Here is a 13,292-nt window from a genome sequence, read left to right on the forward strand (position 1 = left end):
CTCTTGACAAAAGCCAAGATGGTCACCTCGGGCAATCGAGAGGAAAAATACAGCAGGTCGCCAAAGCCAACAACATAATGGAAAAAAGCCTACAGCACCTGGTATTCCCAGGCGGTCTCCCATCGAGGTACTAACCAGGCCCGACCCTGCTTATCATCCGAGATCAGACGAGATCGAGCGCATTCAGGGTGATGTGGCCGTAGGTGATCTTGCACCCTGCTTACAACTCTCTTGACAAAAGTCAAGGTGGTCACCTCGGGCAATCGAGAGGAAAAATACAGCAGGTCGCCAAAGCCAACAACATAATGGAAAAAAGCCTACGGCACCTGGTATTCCCAGGCGGTCCCCCATCCATGTACTAACCAGGCCTGACCCTGCTTAGCATCCGAGATCAGACGAGATCGAGCGCATTCAGGGAGATGTGGCCGCAGGCGATCTTGCACCCTACTTACAACTCTCTTGACAAAAGCCAAGGTGGTCACCTCGGGCAATCGAGAGGAAAAATACAGCAGGTCGCCAAAGCCAACAACATAATGGAAAAAAGCCTACGGCACCTAGTATTCCCAGGCGGTCTCCCATTCAGGTACTAACCAGGCCCGACCCTGCTTAGCATCCGAGATTAGACGAGATCGAGCGCATTCAGGGAGATGTGGCCATAGGCAATCTTGAACCCTACTTACAACTCTCTTGACAAAAGCCAAGGTGGTCACTTCAGGCAATCGAGAGGAAAAATACAGCAGGTCGCCAAAGCCAACAACAAAATGGAAAAAAGCCTACGGCACCTGGTATTCCCAGGCGGTCTCCCATCCAGGTACTAACCAGGCCCGACCCTGCTTAGCATCCGAGATCAGACGAGATCAAGCGCATGCAGGATGATGTGGCAGTAGGCGATCTTGCACCCTACTTACAACTCTCTTGACAAAAGCCAAGGTGGTCACCTCGGGCAATCGAGAGGAAAAATACAGCAGGTCGCCAAAGCCAACAACATAATGGAAAAAAGCCTATGGCACCTAGTATTCTCAGGCGGTCTCCCATCCAGGTACTAACCAGGCCCGACCCTGCTTAGCATCCGAGCTCAAACGAGATCGAGCGCATTCAGGGCGATGTGGCAGTAGGCGATCTTGCACCCTACTTACAACTCTCTTGACAAAAGCCAAGGTGGTCACCTCGGGCAATCGAGAGGAAAAATACAGCAGGTCGCCAAAGCCAACAACATAATGGAAAAAAGCCTACGGCACCTGGTATTCCCAGGCGGTCTCCCATCCAGGTACTAACCAGGCGCGACCCTGCTTACCATCCGAGATCAGACGAGATCGAGCGCATTCAGGGTGATGTGGCCGTAGGCGGTCTTGCACCCTACTTACAACTCTCTTGACAAAAGCCAAGATGGTCACCTCGGGCAATCGAGAGGAAAAATACAGCAGGTCGCCAAAGCCAACAACATAATGGAAAAAAGCCTACAGCACCTGGTATTCCCAGGCGGTCTCCCATCGAGGTACTAACCAGGCCCGACCCTGCTTATCATCCGAGATCAGACGAGATCGAGCGCATTCAGGGTGATGTGGCCGTAGGTGATCTTGCACCCTACTTACAACTCTCTTGACAAAAGCCAAGGTGGTCACCTCAGGCAACGGAGAGGAAAAATACAGCAGGTCGCCAAAGCCAACAACATAATGGAAAATAGCCTACGGCATCTGGTATTCCCAGGCGGTCTCCCATCCAGGTACTAACCAGGCCCGACCCTGCTTAGCATCCGAGATCAGACAAAATCGAGCGCATTCAGGGTGATGTGGCCGTAGGCGATCTTGCACCCTACTTACAACTCTCTTGACAAAAGCCAAGGTGGTCACCTCGGGCAATCGAGAGGAAAAATACAGCAGGTCGCCAAAGCCAACAACATAATGGAAAAAAGCCTACGGCACCTGGTATTCCCAGGCGGTCTCCCATCCAGGTACTAACCAGGCCCGACCCTGCTTAGCATGCGAGATCAGACGAGATCGAGCGCATTCAGGGTGATGTGGCCGTAGGCGATATTGCATCCTACTTACAACTCTCTTGACAAAAGCCAAGGTGGTCACCTCGGGCAATCGAGAGGAAAAATACAGCAGGTCGCCAAAGCCAACAACATAATGGAAAAAACCCTACGGCACCTGGTATTCCCAGGCGGTCTCCCATCCAGATACTAACCAGGCCCGACCCTGCTTAGCATGCGAGATCAGACGAGATCGAGCGCATTCAGGGTGATGTGGCCGTAGGCGATCTTGCACCCTACTTACAACTCTCTTGACAAAAGCCAAGGTGGTCACCTCGGGCAATCGAGAGGAAAAATACAGCAGGTCGCCAAAGCCAACAACATAATGGAAAAAAGCCTACGGCACCTGGTATTCCCAGGCGGTCTCCCATCCAGGTACTAACCAGGCACGACCCTGCTTAGCATCCGAGATCAGACGAGATCGAGCGCATTCAAGGTGATGTGGCCGTAGGCGATCTTGCACCCTACTTACAACTCTCTTGACAAAAGCCAAGGTGGTCACCTCGGGCAATCGAGAGGAAAAATACAGCAGGTCGCCAAAGCCAACAACATAATGGAAAAAAGCCTACGGCACCTGGTATTCCCAGGCGGTCTCCCATCCAGGTACTAACCAGGCCCGACCCTGCTTAGCATGCGAGATCAGACGAGATCGAGCGCATTCAGGGTGATGTGGCAGTAGGTGATTTTGCACCCTACTTACAACTCTCTTCACAAAAGCCAAGGTGGTCACCTTGGACAATCGAGAGGAAAAATACAGCAGGTCGCCAAAGCCAACAACATAATGGAAAAAAGCCTACGGCACCTGGTATTCCCAGGCGGTCACCCAACCAGGTACTAACCAGGCCCGACGCTGCTTAGCATCCAAGATCAGACGAGATTGAGCACATTCAGGGGGATGTGGCCATAGGCGATCTTGCACCCTACTTACAATTCTCTTGACAAAAGCCAAGGTGGTCACCTCGGGCAATCGAGAGGAAAAATACAGCAGGTCGCCAAAGCCAACAACATAATGGAAAAAAGCATACGGCACCTGGTATTCCCAGGCGGTCTCCCATCCAAGTGCTAACCAGGCCCGACCCTGCTTAGCATCCGAGATCAGACGAGATCGAGCACATTCAGGGTTATGTGGCCGTACGCGATCTTGCACCCTACTTACAACTCTCTTGACAAAAGCCAAGGTGGTCACCTCGGGCAATCGAGAGGAAAAATACAGCAGGTCGCCAAAGCCAACAACATAATGGAAAAAAGCCGACTGCACCTGGTATTCCCAGGCAGTCTGCCATCCAGGTACTAACCAGGCCTGACCCTGCTTAGCATCCGAGATCAGATGAGATTGAGCGCATTCAGGGTGATGTGGCCGTAGGCGATCTTGCACCCTACTTACAACTCTCTTGACAAAAACCAAGGTGGTCACCTCGGGCAATCGAGAGGAAAAATACAGCAGGTCGCCAAAGCCAACAACATAATGGAAAAAGCCTACGGCACTTGGTATTCCCAGGCGGTCTCCCATCCAGGTACTAACCAGGCCCGACCCTGCTTAGCATGCGAGATCAGACGAGATCGAGCGCATTCAGGGTGATGTATCTGTAGGTGATCTTGCACCCTACTTACAACTCTCTTGACAAAAACCAAGGTGGTCACCTCGGGCAATGGAGAGGAAAAATACAGCAGGTCGCCAAAGCCAACAACATAATGGAAAAAAGCCTACGGCACCTGGTATTGCCAGGCGGTCTCCCATTCAGGTACTAACCAGGCCCGATCCTGCTTAGCATCCGAGATCAGACGAGATCAAGCGCATTCAGGGTGATGTGGCCGTAAGCAATCTTGCAGCCTACTTACAACTCTCTTGACAAAAGCCAAGGTGGTCACCTCGGGCAATCGAGTCGGAAAATACAGCAGGTCGCCAAAGCCAACAACATAATGGAAAAAAGCCGACGGCACCTGGTTTTCCCAGGCGGTCTCTCATCCAGGTACTAACCAGACCAGACCCTGCTTAGCATGCGAGATCAGACGAGATCGAGCGCATTCAGGGTGATGTGGCCGTAGGCGATCTTGCACCCTACTTACAACTCTCTTGACAAAAGCCAAGGTGGTCACCTCGGGCAATCGAGAGGAAAAATACAGCAGGTCGCCAAAGCCAACAACATAATGGAAAAAAGCCTACAGCACCTGGTATTCACAGGCGGTCTCCCATCCAGGTACTAATCAGGCCCGACCCTGCTTAGCATCTGAGATCAGACGAGATCAAGCGCATTCAGGGTGATGTGGCCGTAGGCGATCTTGCACCCTACTTACAACTCTCTTGACAAAAGCCGAGGTGGTCACCTCGGGCAATCGAGAGGAAAAATACAGCAGGTCGCCAAAGCCAACAACATAATGGAAAAAAGCCTACGGCACCTGGTATTCCCAGGCGGTCTCCCATCCAGGTACTAACCAGGCACGACCCTGCTTAGCATCCGAGATCAGACGAGATCGAGCGCATTCAGGGTGATGTGGCCGTAGGCGATCTTGCACCCTACTTACAACTCTCTTGACAAAAGCCAAGGTGGTCACCTCGGGCAATCGAGAGGAAAAATACAGCAGGTCGCCAAAGCCAACAACATAATGGAAAAAAGCCTACGGCACCTGGTATTCCCAGGCGGTCTCCCATCCAGGTACTAACCAGGCCTGACCCTGCTTAGCATCCAAGATCAGACGAGATGGAGCGCATTCAGGGTGATGTGGCCGTAGGCGATCTTGCACCCTACTTACAACTCTCTTGACAAAAGCCAAGGTGGTCACCTCGGGCTATCGAGAGGAAAAATACAGCAGGTCGCCAAAGCCAACAACATAATGGAAAAAATCCTACGGCACCTGGTATTCCAAGGCAGTCTCCCATCCAGGTACTAACCAGGCCCGACCCTGCTTAGCATCCGAGATTAGACGAGATCGAGCGCATTCAGGGTGATGTGGCTGTAGGCGACCTTGCACCCTACTTACAACTCTCTTGACAAAAGCCAAGGTGGCCACCTCGGGCAAGCGAGAGGAAAAATACAGCAGGTCGCCAAAGCCAACAACATAATGGAAAAAACCCTATGGCACCTGGTATTCCCAGGCGGTCACCCACCCAGGTACTAACCAGGCCCGACCCTGCTTAGCATCCGAGATCAGACGAGATCGACCGCATTCAGGGTGATGTGGACGTAGGCGTTCTTGCCCCCTACTTACAACTCTCTTGACAAAAGCCAAGGTGGCCACCTCGGGCATGCGAGAGGAAAAATACAGCAGGTCGCCAAAGCCAACAACGTAATGGAAAAAAGCCTACGGCACGTGGCATTCCCAGGCGGTCTCCCATCCAGGTACTAACCAGGCCCGACCCTGCTTAGCATCCGAGATCAGACGAGATCAAGCGCATTCATGGTGATGTGGCCGTAGGCAATCTAGCACACTACTTACAACTCTCTTGACAAAAGCCAAGGTGGTCACCTCGGGCATTCGAGAGGAAAAATACAGCAGGTCGCCAAAGCCAACAACATAATGGAAAATATCCTACGGCACCTGGTATTCCCAGGCAGTCTCCCATCCAGGTACTAACCAGGCCCGACGCTGCTTAGCATCCGAGATCAGATGAGATCGAGCAAATTCAGGGTGATGTGGCCGTAAGCGATCTTGCACCCTACTTACAACTCTCTTGACAAAAGCCAAGGTGGTCACCTCGGGCAATCGAGAGGAAAAATACAGCAGGTCGCCAAAGCCAACAACATAATGGAAAAAAGCCTACGGCACCTGGTATTCCCAGGCGGTCTCCCATCCAGGTACTAACCAGGCCCGACCCTGCTTAGCATGCGAGATCAGACGAGATCGAGCGCATTCAGGGTGATGTGGCAGTAGGTGATTTTGCACCCTACTTACAACTCTCTTCACAAAAGCCAAGGTGGTCACCTTGGACAATCGAGAGGAAAAATACAGCAGGTCGCCAAAGCCAACAACATAATGGAAAAAAGCCTACGGCACCTGGTATTCCCAGGCGGTCACCCAACCAGGTACTAACCAGGCCCGACGCTGCTTAGCATCCAAGATCAGACGAGATTGAGCACATTCAGGGGGATGTGGCCATAGGCGATCTTGCACCCTACTTACAATTCTCTTGACAAAAGCCAAGGTGGTCACCTCGGGCAATCGAGAGGAAAAATACAGCAGGTCGCCAAAGCCAACAACATAATGGAAAAAAGCATACGGCACCTGGTATTCCCAGGCGGTCTCCCATCCAAGTGCTAACCAGGCCCGACCCTGCTTAGCATCCGAGATCAGACGAGATCGAGCACATTCAGGGTTATGTGGCCGTACGCGATCTTGCACCCTACTTACAACTCTCTTGACAAAAGCCAAGGTGGTCACCTCGGGCAATCGAGAGGAAAAATACAGCAGGTCGCCAAAGCCAACAACATAATGGAAAAAAGCCGACTGCACCTGGTATTCCCAGGCAGTCTGCCATCCAGGTACTAACCAGGCCTGACCCTGCTTAGCATCCGAGATCAGACGAGATTGAGCGCATTCAGGGTGATGTGGCCGTAGGCGATCTTGCACCCTACTTACAACTCTCTTGACAAAAACCAAGGTGGTCACCTCGGGCAATCGAGAGGAAAAATACAGCAGGTCGCCAAAGCCAACAACATAATGGAAAAAGCCTACGGCACTTGGTATTCCCAGGCGGTCTCCCATCCAGGTACTAACCAGGCCCGACCCTGCTTAGCATGCGAGATCAGACGAGATCGAGCGCATTCAGGGTGATGTATCTGTAGGTGATCTTGCACCCTACTTACAACTCTCTTGACAAAAACCAAGGTGGTCACCTCGGGCAATGGAGAGGAAAAATACAGCAGGTCGCCAAAGCCAACAACATAATGGAAAAAAGCCGACGGCACCTGGTTTTCCCAGGCGGTCTCTCATCCAGGTACTAACCAGACCAGACCCTGCTTAGCATGCGAGATCAGACGAGATCGAGCGCATTCAGGGTGATGTGGCCGTAGGCGATCTTGCACCCTACTTACAACTCTCTTGACAAAAGCCAAGGTGGTCACCTCGGGCAATCGAGAGGAAAAATACAGCAGGTCGCCAAAGCCAACAACATAATGGAAAAAAGCCTACAGCACCTGGTATTCACAGGCGGTCTCCCATCCAGGTACTAACCAGGCCCGACCCTGCTTAGCATCTGAGATCAGACGAGATCAAGCGCATTCAGGGTGATGTGGCCGTAGGCGATCTTGCACCCTACTTACAACTCTCTTGACAAAAGCCGAGGTGGTCACCTCGGGCAATCGAGAGGAAAAATACAGCAGGTCGCCAAAGCCAACAACATAATGGAAAAAAGCCTACGGCACCTGGTATTCCCAGGCGGTCTCCCATCCAGGTACTAACCAGGCACGACCCTGCTTAGCATCCGAGATCAGACGAGATCGAGCGCATTCAGGGTGATGTGGCCGTAGGCGATCTTGCACCCTACTTACAACTCTCTTGACAAAAGCCAAGGTGGTCACCTCGGGCAATCGAGAGGAAAAATACAGCAGGTCGCCAAAGCCAACAACATAATGGAAAAAAGCCTACGGCACCTGGTATTCCCAGGCGGTCTCCCATCCAGGTACTAACCAGGCCTGACCCTGCTTAGCATCCAAGATCAGACGAGATGGAGCGCATTCAGGGTGATGTGGCCGTAGGCGATCTTGCACCCTACTTACAACTCTCTTGACAAAAGCCAAGGTGGTCACCTCGGGCTATCGAGAGGAAAAATACAGCAGGTCGCCAAAGCCAACAACATAATGGAAAAAATCCTACGGCACCTGGTATTCCAAGGCAGTCTCCCATCCAGGTACTAACCAGGCCCGACCCTGCTTAGCATCCGAGATTAGACGAGATCGAGCGCATTCAGGGTGATGTGGCTGTAGGCGACCTTGCACCCTACTTACAACTCTCTTGACAAAAGCCAAGGTGGCCACCTCGGGCAAGCGAGAGGAAAAATACAGCAGGTCGCCAAAGCCAACAACATAATGGAAAAAACCCTATGGCACCTGGTATTCCCAGGCGGTCACCCACCCAGGTACTAACCAGGCCCGACCCTGCTTAGCATCCGAGATCAGACGAGATCGACCGCATTCAGGGTGATGTGGACGTAGGCGTTCTTGCCCCCTACTTACAACTCTCTTGACAAAAGCCAAGGTGGCCACCTCGGGCATGCGAGAGGAAAAATACAGCAGGTCGCCAAAGCCAACAACGTAATGGAAAAAAGCCTACGGCACGTGGCATTCCCAGGCGGTCTCCCATCCAGGTACTAACCAGGCCCGACCCTGCTTAGCATCCGAGATCAGACGAGATCAAGCGCATTCATGGTGATGTGGCCGTAGGCAATCTAGCACACTACTTACAACTCTCTTGACAAAAGCCAAGGTGGTCACCTCGGGCATTCGAGAGGAAAAATACAGCAGGTCGCCAAAGCCAACAACATAATGGAAAATATCCTACGGCACCTGGTATTCCCAGGCAGTCTCCCATCCGGGTACTAACCAGGCCCGACGCTGCTTAGCATCCGAGATCAGATGAGATCGAGCAAATTCAGGGTGATGTGGCCGTAAGCGATCTTGCACCCTACTTACAACTCTCTTGACAAAAGCCAAGGTGGTCACCTCGGGCAATCGAGAGGAAAAATACAGCAGGTCGCCAAAGCCAACAACATAATGGAAAAAAGCCTACGGCACCTGGTATTCCCAGGCGGTCTCCCATCCAGGTACTAACCAGGCCCGACCCTGCTTTGCATCCGAGATCAGACGAGATCGAGCGTATTCAGGGTGATGTGGCCGTAGGCGATCTTGCACCCTACTTACAACTCTCTTGACAAAAGCCAAGGTGGTCACCTCGGGCAAACGAGAGGAAAAATAAAGCAGGTCGATAAAGCCAACAACATAATGGAAAAAAGCCTACGGCACCTGGTATTCCCAGGCGGTCTCCCATCCAGGTACTAACCAGGCCCGACCCTGTTTAGCATCCGAGATCAGACGAGATCGAGCGCATTCAGGGTGATGTGGCCATAAGCGATTTTGCACCCTACTTACAACTCTCTTGACAAAAGCCAAGGTGGTCACCTCGGACAATCGAGAGGAAGAATAATGCAGGTCGCCAAAGCCAACAACATAATGGAAAAAGGTCTACAGCACATGGTATTCCCAGGCGGTCTCCCATCCAGGTACTAACCAGGCCCGACCCTGCTTAGCATCCAAGATCAGACGAGATCGAGCGCATTCAGTGCGATATGGCCATAGGCGATCTTGCACCCTACTTACAACTCTCTTGACAAAAGCCAAGGTGGTCACCTCGGGCAATCGAGAGGAAAAATACAGCAGGTCGCCAAAGCCAACAACATAACGGAAAAAAGCCTACGGCACCTGGTATTCCCAGGCGGTCTCCCATCCAGGTACTAACCAGGCCCGACTCTGCTTAGCATCCGAGATCAGACGAGATCGAGTGCATTCAGGGTGATGTGGCTGTAGGCAATCTTGCACCCTACTTACAACTCTCTTGACAAAAGCCAAGGTGGTCACCTCGGGCAATCGAGAGGAAAAATACAGCAGGTCGCCAAAGCCAACAACATAATGGAAAAAAGCCTACGGCACCTGGTATTCCCAGGCGGTCTCCCATCCAGGTACTAACCAGGCCCGACCCTGCTTAGCATGCGAGATCAGACGAGATCGAGCGCATTCAGGGTGATGTGGCAGTAGGTGATTTTGCACCCTACTTACAACTCTCTTCACAAAAGCCAAGGTGGTCACCTTGGACAATCGAGAGGAAAAATACAGCAGGTCGCCAAAGCCAACAACATAATGGAAAAAAGCCTACGGCACCTGGTATTCCCAGGCGGTCACCCAACCAGGTACTAACCAGGCCCGACGCTGCTTAGCATCCAAGATCAGACGAGATTGAGCACATTCAGGGGGATGTGGCCATAGGCGATCTTGCACCCTACTTACAATTCTCTTGACAAAAGCCAAGGTGGTCACCTCGGGCAATCGAGAGGAAAAATACAGCAGGTCGCCAAAGCCAACAACATAATGGAAAAAAGCATACGGCACCTGGTATTCCCAGGCGGTCTCCCATCCAAGTGCTAACCAGGCCCGACCCTGCTTAGCATCCGAGATCAGACGAGATCGAGCACATTCAGGGTTATGTGGCCGTACGCGATCTTGCACCCTACTTACAACTCTCTTGACAAAAGCCAAGGTGGTCACCTCGGGCAATCGAGAGGAAAAATACAGCAGGTCGCCAAAGCCAACAACATAATGGAAAAAAGCCGACTGCACCTGGTATTCCCAGGCAGTCTGCCATCCAGGTACTAACCAGGCCTGACCCTGCTTAGCATCCGAGATCAGACGAGATTGAGCGCATTCAGGGTGATGTGGCCGTAGGCGATCTTGCACCCTACTTACAACTCTCTTGACAAAAACCAAGGTGGTCACCTCGGGCAATCGAGAGGAAAAATACAGCAGGTCGCCAAAGCCAACAACATAATGGAAAAAGCCTACGGCACTTGGTATTCCCAGGCGGTCTCCCATCCAGGTACTAACCAGGCCCGACCCTGCTTAGCATGCGAGATCAGACGAGATCGAGCGCATTCAGGGTGATGTATCTGTAGGTGATCTTGCACCCTACTTACAACTCTCTTGACAAAAACCAAGGTGGTCACCTCGGGCAATGGAGAGGAAAAATACAGCAGGTCGCCAAAGCCAACAACATAATGGAAAAAAGCCGACGGCACCTGGTTTTCCCAGGCGGTCTCTCATCCAGGTACTAACCAGACCAGACCCTGCTTAGCATGCGAGATCAGACGAGATCGAGCGCATTCAGGGTGATGTGGCCGTAGGCGATCTTGCACCCTACTTACAACTCTCTTGACAAAAGCCAAGGTGGTCACCTCGGGCAATCGAGAGGAAAAATACAGCAGGTCGCCAAAGCCAACAACATAATGGAAAAAAGCCTACAGCACCTGGTATTCACAGGCGGTCTCCCATCCAGGTACTAACCAGGCCCGACCCTGCTTAGCATCTGAGATCAGACGAGATCAAGCGCATTCAGGGTGATGTGGCCGTAGGCGATCTTGCACCCTACTTACAACTCTCTTGACAAAAGCCGAGGTGGTCACCTCGGGCAATCGAGAGGAAAAATACAGCAGGTCGCCAAAGCCAACAACATAATGGAAAAAAGCCTACGGCACCTGGTATTCCCAGGCGGTCTCCCATCCAGGTACTAACCAGGCACGACCCTGCTTAGCATCCGAGATCAGACGAGATCGAGCGCATTCAGGGTGATGTGGCCGTAGGCGATCTTGCACCCTACTTACAACTCTCTTGACAAAAGCCAAGGTGGTCACCTCGGGCAATCGAGAGGAAAAATACAGCAGGTCGCCAAAGCCAACAACATAATGGAAAAAAGCCTACGGCACCTGGTATTCCCAGGCGGTCTCCCATCCAGGTACTAACCAGGCCTGACCCTGCTTAGCATCCAAGATCAGACGAGATGGAGCGCATTCAGGGTGATGTGGCCGTAGGCGATCTTGCACCCTACTTACAACTCTCTTGACAAAAGCCAAGGTGGTCACCTCGGGCTATCGAGAGGAAAAATACAGCAGGTCGCCAAAGCCAACAACATAATGGAAAAAATCCTACGGCACCTGGTATTCCAAGGCAGTCTCCCATCCAGGTACTAACCAGGCCCGACCCTGCTTAGCATCCGAGATTAGACGAGATCGAGCGCATTCAGGGTGATGTGGCTGTAGGCGACCTTGCACCCTACTTACAACTCTCTTGACAAAAGCCAAGGTGGCCACCTCGGGCAAGCGAGAGGAAAAATACAGCAGGTCGCCAAAGCCAACAACATAATGGAAAAAACCCTATGGCACCTGGTATTCCCAGGCGGTCACCCACCCAGGTACTAACCAGGCCCGACCCTGCTTAGCATCCGAGATCAGACGAGATCGACCGCATTCAGGGTGATGTGGACGTAGGCGTTCTTGCCCCCTACTTACAACTCTCTTGACAAAAGCCAAGGTGGCCACCTCGGGCATGCGAGAGGAAAAATACAGCAGGTCGCCAAAGCCAACAACGTAATGGAAAAAAGCCTACGGCACGTGGCATTCCCAGGCGGTCTCCCATCCAGGTACTAACCAGGCCCGACCCTGCTTAGCATCCGAGATCAGACGAGATCAAGCGCATTCATGGTGATGTGGCCGTAGGCAATCTAGCACACTACTTACAACTCTCTTGACAAAAGCCAAGGTGGTCACCTCGGGCATTCGAGAGGAAAAATACAGCAGGTCGCCAAAGCCAACAACATAATGGAAAATATCCTACGGCACCTGGTATTCCCAGGCAGTCTCCCATCCGGGTACTAACCAGGCCCGACGCTGCTTAGCATCCGAGATCAGATGAGATCGAGCAAATTCAGGGTGATGTGGCCGTAAGCGATCTTGCACCCTACTTACAACTCTCTTGACAAAAGCCAAGGTGGTCACCTCGGGCAATCGAGAGGAAAAATACAGCAGGTCGCCAAAGCCAACAACATAATGGAAAAAAGCCTACGGCACCTGGTATTCCCAGGCGGTCTCCCATCCAGGTACTAACCAGGCCCGACCCTGCTTTGCATCCGAGATCAGACGAGATCGAGCGTATTCAGGGTGATGTGGCCGTAGGCGATCTTGCACCCTACTTACAACTCTCTTGACAAAAGCCAAGGTGGTCACCTCGGGCAAACGAGAGGAAAAATAAAGCAGGTCGATAAAGCCAACAACATAATGGAAAAAAGCCTACGGCACCTGGTATTCCCAGGCGGTCTCCCATCCAGGTACTAACCAGGCCCGACCCTGTTTAGCATCCGAGATCAGACGAGATCGAGCGCATTCAGGGTGATGTGGCCATAAGCGATTTTGCACCCTACTTACAACTCTCTTGACAAAAGCCAAGGTGGTCACCTCGGACAATCGAGAGGAAGAATAATGCAGGTCGCCAAAGCCAACAACATAATGGAAAAAGGTCTACAGCACATGGTATTCCCAGGCGGTCTCCCATCCAGGTACTAACCAGGCCCGACCCTGCTTAGCATCCAAGATCAGACGAGATCGAGCGCATTCAGTGCGATATGGCCATAGGCGATCTTGCACCCTACTTACAACTCTCTTGACAAAAGCCAAGGTGGTCACCTCGGGCAATCGAGAGGAAAAATACAGCAGGTCGCCAAAGCCAAC

At 52.2% G+C, this 13,292-nt stretch overlaps 16 non-coding genes and 42 pseudogenes across 16 annotated transcripts; all 58 read right to left on the bottom strand.

Moving 5' to 3' along the window:
* Positions 1–86: 86 nt before the first annotated feature.
* Positions 87–205, bottom strand: LOC143976985 (5S ribosomal RNA). Its single transcript, XR_013273273.1, has one exon. It is a non-coding gene; the product is annotated as a 5S ribosomal RNA (ribosomal RNA).
* A 109-nt stretch (positions 206–314) lies between these two features.
* Positions 315–433, bottom strand: LOC143977896 (5S ribosomal RNA; annotated as a pseudogene).
* A 109-nt stretch (positions 434–542) lies between these two features.
* Positions 543–661, bottom strand: LOC143978170 (5S ribosomal RNA; annotated as a pseudogene).
* Positions 662–770: 109 nt separating this feature from the next.
* LOC143978039 (5S ribosomal RNA) lies at positions 771–889 on the bottom strand (annotated as a pseudogene).
* A 109-nt stretch (positions 890–998) lies between these two features.
* Positions 999–1,117, bottom strand: LOC143979058 (5S ribosomal RNA; annotated as a pseudogene).
* A 109-nt stretch (positions 1,118–1,226) lies between these two features.
* LOC143976585 (5S ribosomal RNA) lies at positions 1,227–1,345 on the bottom strand. The gene has a single exon (XR_013272886.1). It is a non-coding gene; the product is annotated as a 5S ribosomal RNA (ribosomal RNA).
* Positions 1,346–1,454: 109 nt separating this feature from the next.
* LOC143976986 (5S ribosomal RNA) lies at positions 1,455–1,573 on the bottom strand. The gene has a single exon (XR_013273274.1). It is a non-coding gene; the product is annotated as a 5S ribosomal RNA (ribosomal RNA).
* Positions 1,574–1,682: 109 nt separating this feature from the next.
* Positions 1,683–1,801, bottom strand: LOC143978123 (5S ribosomal RNA; annotated as a pseudogene).
* Positions 1,802–1,910: 109 nt separating this feature from the next.
* Positions 1,911–2,029, bottom strand: LOC143979893 (5S ribosomal RNA). The gene has a single exon (XR_013274105.1). It is a non-coding gene; the product is annotated as a 5S ribosomal RNA (ribosomal RNA).
* A 109-nt stretch (positions 2,030–2,138) lies between these two features.
* LOC143977625 (5S ribosomal RNA) lies at positions 2,139–2,257 on the bottom strand (annotated as a pseudogene).
* Positions 2,258–2,366: 109 nt separating this feature from the next.
* Positions 2,367–2,485, bottom strand: LOC143980127 (5S ribosomal RNA). Its single transcript, XR_013274270.1, has one exon. It is a non-coding gene; the product is annotated as a 5S ribosomal RNA (ribosomal RNA).
* A 109-nt stretch (positions 2,486–2,594) lies between these two features.
* LOC143977851 (5S ribosomal RNA) lies at positions 2,595–2,713 on the bottom strand (annotated as a pseudogene).
* A 109-nt stretch (positions 2,714–2,822) lies between these two features.
* LOC143978280 (5S ribosomal RNA) lies at positions 2,823–2,941 on the bottom strand (annotated as a pseudogene).
* A 109-nt stretch (positions 2,942–3,050) lies between these two features.
* On the bottom strand, positions 3,051–3,169 carry LOC143978676 (5S ribosomal RNA; annotated as a pseudogene).
* A 109-nt stretch (positions 3,170–3,278) lies between these two features.
* On the bottom strand, positions 3,279–3,397 carry LOC143979492 (5S ribosomal RNA; annotated as a pseudogene).
* Positions 3,398–3,505: 108 nt separating this feature from the next.
* On the bottom strand, positions 3,506–3,624 carry LOC143979270 (5S ribosomal RNA; annotated as a pseudogene).
* Positions 3,625–3,733: 109 nt separating this feature from the next.
* Positions 3,734–3,852, bottom strand: LOC143978784 (5S ribosomal RNA; annotated as a pseudogene).
* A 109-nt stretch (positions 3,853–3,961) lies between these two features.
* On the bottom strand, positions 3,962–4,080 carry LOC143979202 (5S ribosomal RNA; annotated as a pseudogene).
* A 109-nt stretch (positions 4,081–4,189) lies between these two features.
* Positions 4,190–4,308, bottom strand: LOC143976695 (5S ribosomal RNA). The gene has a single exon (XR_013272992.1). It is a non-coding gene; the product is annotated as a 5S ribosomal RNA (ribosomal RNA).
* Positions 4,309–4,417: 109 nt separating this feature from the next.
* Positions 4,418–4,536, bottom strand: LOC143978728 (5S ribosomal RNA). The gene has a single exon (XR_013273971.1). It is a non-coding gene; the product is annotated as a 5S ribosomal RNA (ribosomal RNA).
* A 109-nt stretch (positions 4,537–4,645) lies between these two features.
* Positions 4,646–4,764, bottom strand: LOC143978076 (5S ribosomal RNA; annotated as a pseudogene).
* Positions 4,765–4,873: 109 nt separating this feature from the next.
* On the bottom strand, positions 4,874–4,992 carry LOC143979135 (5S ribosomal RNA; annotated as a pseudogene).
* Positions 4,993–5,101: 109 nt separating this feature from the next.
* Positions 5,102–5,220, bottom strand: LOC143978837 (5S ribosomal RNA; annotated as a pseudogene).
* Positions 5,221–5,329: 109 nt separating this feature from the next.
* Positions 5,330–5,448, bottom strand: LOC143978363 (5S ribosomal RNA; annotated as a pseudogene).
* Positions 5,449–5,557: 109 nt separating this feature from the next.
* LOC143978840 (5S ribosomal RNA) lies at positions 5,558–5,676 on the bottom strand (annotated as a pseudogene).
* Positions 5,677–5,785: 109 nt separating this feature from the next.
* Positions 5,786–5,904, bottom strand: LOC143977852 (5S ribosomal RNA; annotated as a pseudogene).
* Positions 5,905–6,013: 109 nt separating this feature from the next.
* Positions 6,014–6,132, bottom strand: LOC143978281 (5S ribosomal RNA; annotated as a pseudogene).
* A 109-nt stretch (positions 6,133–6,241) lies between these two features.
* Positions 6,242–6,360, bottom strand: LOC143978677 (5S ribosomal RNA; annotated as a pseudogene).
* Positions 6,361–6,469: 109 nt separating this feature from the next.
* Positions 6,470–6,588, bottom strand: LOC143979548 (5S ribosomal RNA; annotated as a pseudogene).
* A 108-nt stretch (positions 6,589–6,696) lies between these two features.
* Positions 6,697–6,815, bottom strand: LOC143979271 (5S ribosomal RNA; annotated as a pseudogene).
* A 109-nt stretch (positions 6,816–6,924) lies between these two features.
* On the bottom strand, positions 6,925–7,043 carry LOC143979203 (5S ribosomal RNA; annotated as a pseudogene).
* A 109-nt stretch (positions 7,044–7,152) lies between these two features.
* On the bottom strand, positions 7,153–7,271 carry LOC143976533 (5S ribosomal RNA). The gene has a single exon (XR_013272837.1). It is a non-coding gene; the product is annotated as a 5S ribosomal RNA (ribosomal RNA).
* Positions 7,272–7,380: 109 nt separating this feature from the next.
* On the bottom strand, positions 7,381–7,499 carry LOC143978740 (5S ribosomal RNA). Its single transcript, XR_013273972.1, has one exon. It is a non-coding gene; the product is annotated as a 5S ribosomal RNA (ribosomal RNA).
* Positions 7,500–7,608: 109 nt separating this feature from the next.
* LOC143978077 (5S ribosomal RNA) lies at positions 7,609–7,727 on the bottom strand (annotated as a pseudogene).
* Positions 7,728–7,836: 109 nt separating this feature from the next.
* LOC143979136 (5S ribosomal RNA) lies at positions 7,837–7,955 on the bottom strand (annotated as a pseudogene).
* A 109-nt stretch (positions 7,956–8,064) lies between these two features.
* Positions 8,065–8,183, bottom strand: LOC143978838 (5S ribosomal RNA; annotated as a pseudogene).
* Positions 8,184–8,292: 109 nt separating this feature from the next.
* On the bottom strand, positions 8,293–8,411 carry LOC143978364 (5S ribosomal RNA; annotated as a pseudogene).
* Positions 8,412–8,520: 109 nt separating this feature from the next.
* Positions 8,521–8,639, bottom strand: LOC143978975 (5S ribosomal RNA; annotated as a pseudogene).
* Positions 8,640–8,748: 109 nt separating this feature from the next.
* On the bottom strand, positions 8,749–8,867 carry LOC143980107 (5S ribosomal RNA). Its single transcript, XR_013274251.1, has one exon. It is a non-coding gene; the product is annotated as a 5S ribosomal RNA (ribosomal RNA).
* A 109-nt stretch (positions 8,868–8,976) lies between these two features.
* Positions 8,977–9,095, bottom strand: LOC143976577 (5S ribosomal RNA). Its single transcript, XR_013272878.1, has one exon. It is a non-coding gene; the product is annotated as a 5S ribosomal RNA (ribosomal RNA).
* A 109-nt stretch (positions 9,096–9,204) lies between these two features.
* Positions 9,205–9,323, bottom strand: LOC143978595 (5S ribosomal RNA; annotated as a pseudogene).
* A 109-nt stretch (positions 9,324–9,432) lies between these two features.
* On the bottom strand, positions 9,433–9,551 carry LOC143976921 (5S ribosomal RNA). Its single transcript, XR_013273212.1, has one exon. It is a non-coding gene; the product is annotated as a 5S ribosomal RNA (ribosomal RNA).
* Positions 9,552–9,660: 109 nt separating this feature from the next.
* Positions 9,661–9,779, bottom strand: LOC143977853 (5S ribosomal RNA; annotated as a pseudogene).
* Positions 9,780–9,888: 109 nt separating this feature from the next.
* Positions 9,889–10,007, bottom strand: LOC143978282 (5S ribosomal RNA; annotated as a pseudogene).
* A 109-nt stretch (positions 10,008–10,116) lies between these two features.
* Positions 10,117–10,235, bottom strand: LOC143978678 (5S ribosomal RNA; annotated as a pseudogene).
* A 109-nt stretch (positions 10,236–10,344) lies between these two features.
* LOC143979549 (5S ribosomal RNA) lies at positions 10,345–10,463 on the bottom strand (annotated as a pseudogene).
* A 108-nt stretch (positions 10,464–10,571) lies between these two features.
* Positions 10,572–10,690, bottom strand: LOC143979272 (5S ribosomal RNA; annotated as a pseudogene).
* A 109-nt stretch (positions 10,691–10,799) lies between these two features.
* LOC143979204 (5S ribosomal RNA) lies at positions 10,800–10,918 on the bottom strand (annotated as a pseudogene).
* A 109-nt stretch (positions 10,919–11,027) lies between these two features.
* On the bottom strand, positions 11,028–11,146 carry LOC143976534 (5S ribosomal RNA). Its single transcript, XR_013272838.1, has one exon. It is a non-coding gene; the product is annotated as a 5S ribosomal RNA (ribosomal RNA).
* A 109-nt stretch (positions 11,147–11,255) lies between these two features.
* On the bottom strand, positions 11,256–11,374 carry LOC143978752 (5S ribosomal RNA). The gene has a single exon (XR_013273974.1). It is a non-coding gene; the product is annotated as a 5S ribosomal RNA (ribosomal RNA).
* A 109-nt stretch (positions 11,375–11,483) lies between these two features.
* Positions 11,484–11,602, bottom strand: LOC143978080 (5S ribosomal RNA; annotated as a pseudogene).
* Positions 11,603–11,711: 109 nt separating this feature from the next.
* Positions 11,712–11,830, bottom strand: LOC143979137 (5S ribosomal RNA; annotated as a pseudogene).
* Positions 11,831–11,939: 109 nt separating this feature from the next.
* Positions 11,940–12,058, bottom strand: LOC143978839 (5S ribosomal RNA; annotated as a pseudogene).
* Positions 12,059–12,167: 109 nt separating this feature from the next.
* On the bottom strand, positions 12,168–12,286 carry LOC143978365 (5S ribosomal RNA; annotated as a pseudogene).
* Positions 12,287–12,395: 109 nt separating this feature from the next.
* Positions 12,396–12,514, bottom strand: LOC143978976 (5S ribosomal RNA; annotated as a pseudogene).
* Positions 12,515–12,623: 109 nt separating this feature from the next.
* On the bottom strand, positions 12,624–12,742 carry LOC143980108 (5S ribosomal RNA). Its single transcript, XR_013274252.1, has one exon. It is a non-coding gene; the product is annotated as a 5S ribosomal RNA (ribosomal RNA).
* A 109-nt stretch (positions 12,743–12,851) lies between these two features.
* Positions 12,852–12,970, bottom strand: LOC143976578 (5S ribosomal RNA). Its single transcript, XR_013272879.1, has one exon. It is a non-coding gene; the product is annotated as a 5S ribosomal RNA (ribosomal RNA).
* Positions 12,971–13,079: 109 nt separating this feature from the next.
* On the bottom strand, positions 13,080–13,198 carry LOC143978596 (5S ribosomal RNA; annotated as a pseudogene).
* Positions 13,199–13,292: the final 94 nt, after the last annotated feature.

This window comes from Lithobates pipiens, unplaced genomic scaffold (assembly GCF_037356315.1).
Source record: "Lithobates pipiens isolate NorthernLeopardFrog02 unplaced genomic scaffold, aLitPip1_a1.2 Scaffold_13, whole genome shotgun sequence".
Lineage (NCBI taxonomy): Eukaryota > Metazoa > Chordata > Amphibia > Anura > Ranidae > Lithobates > Lithobates pipiens.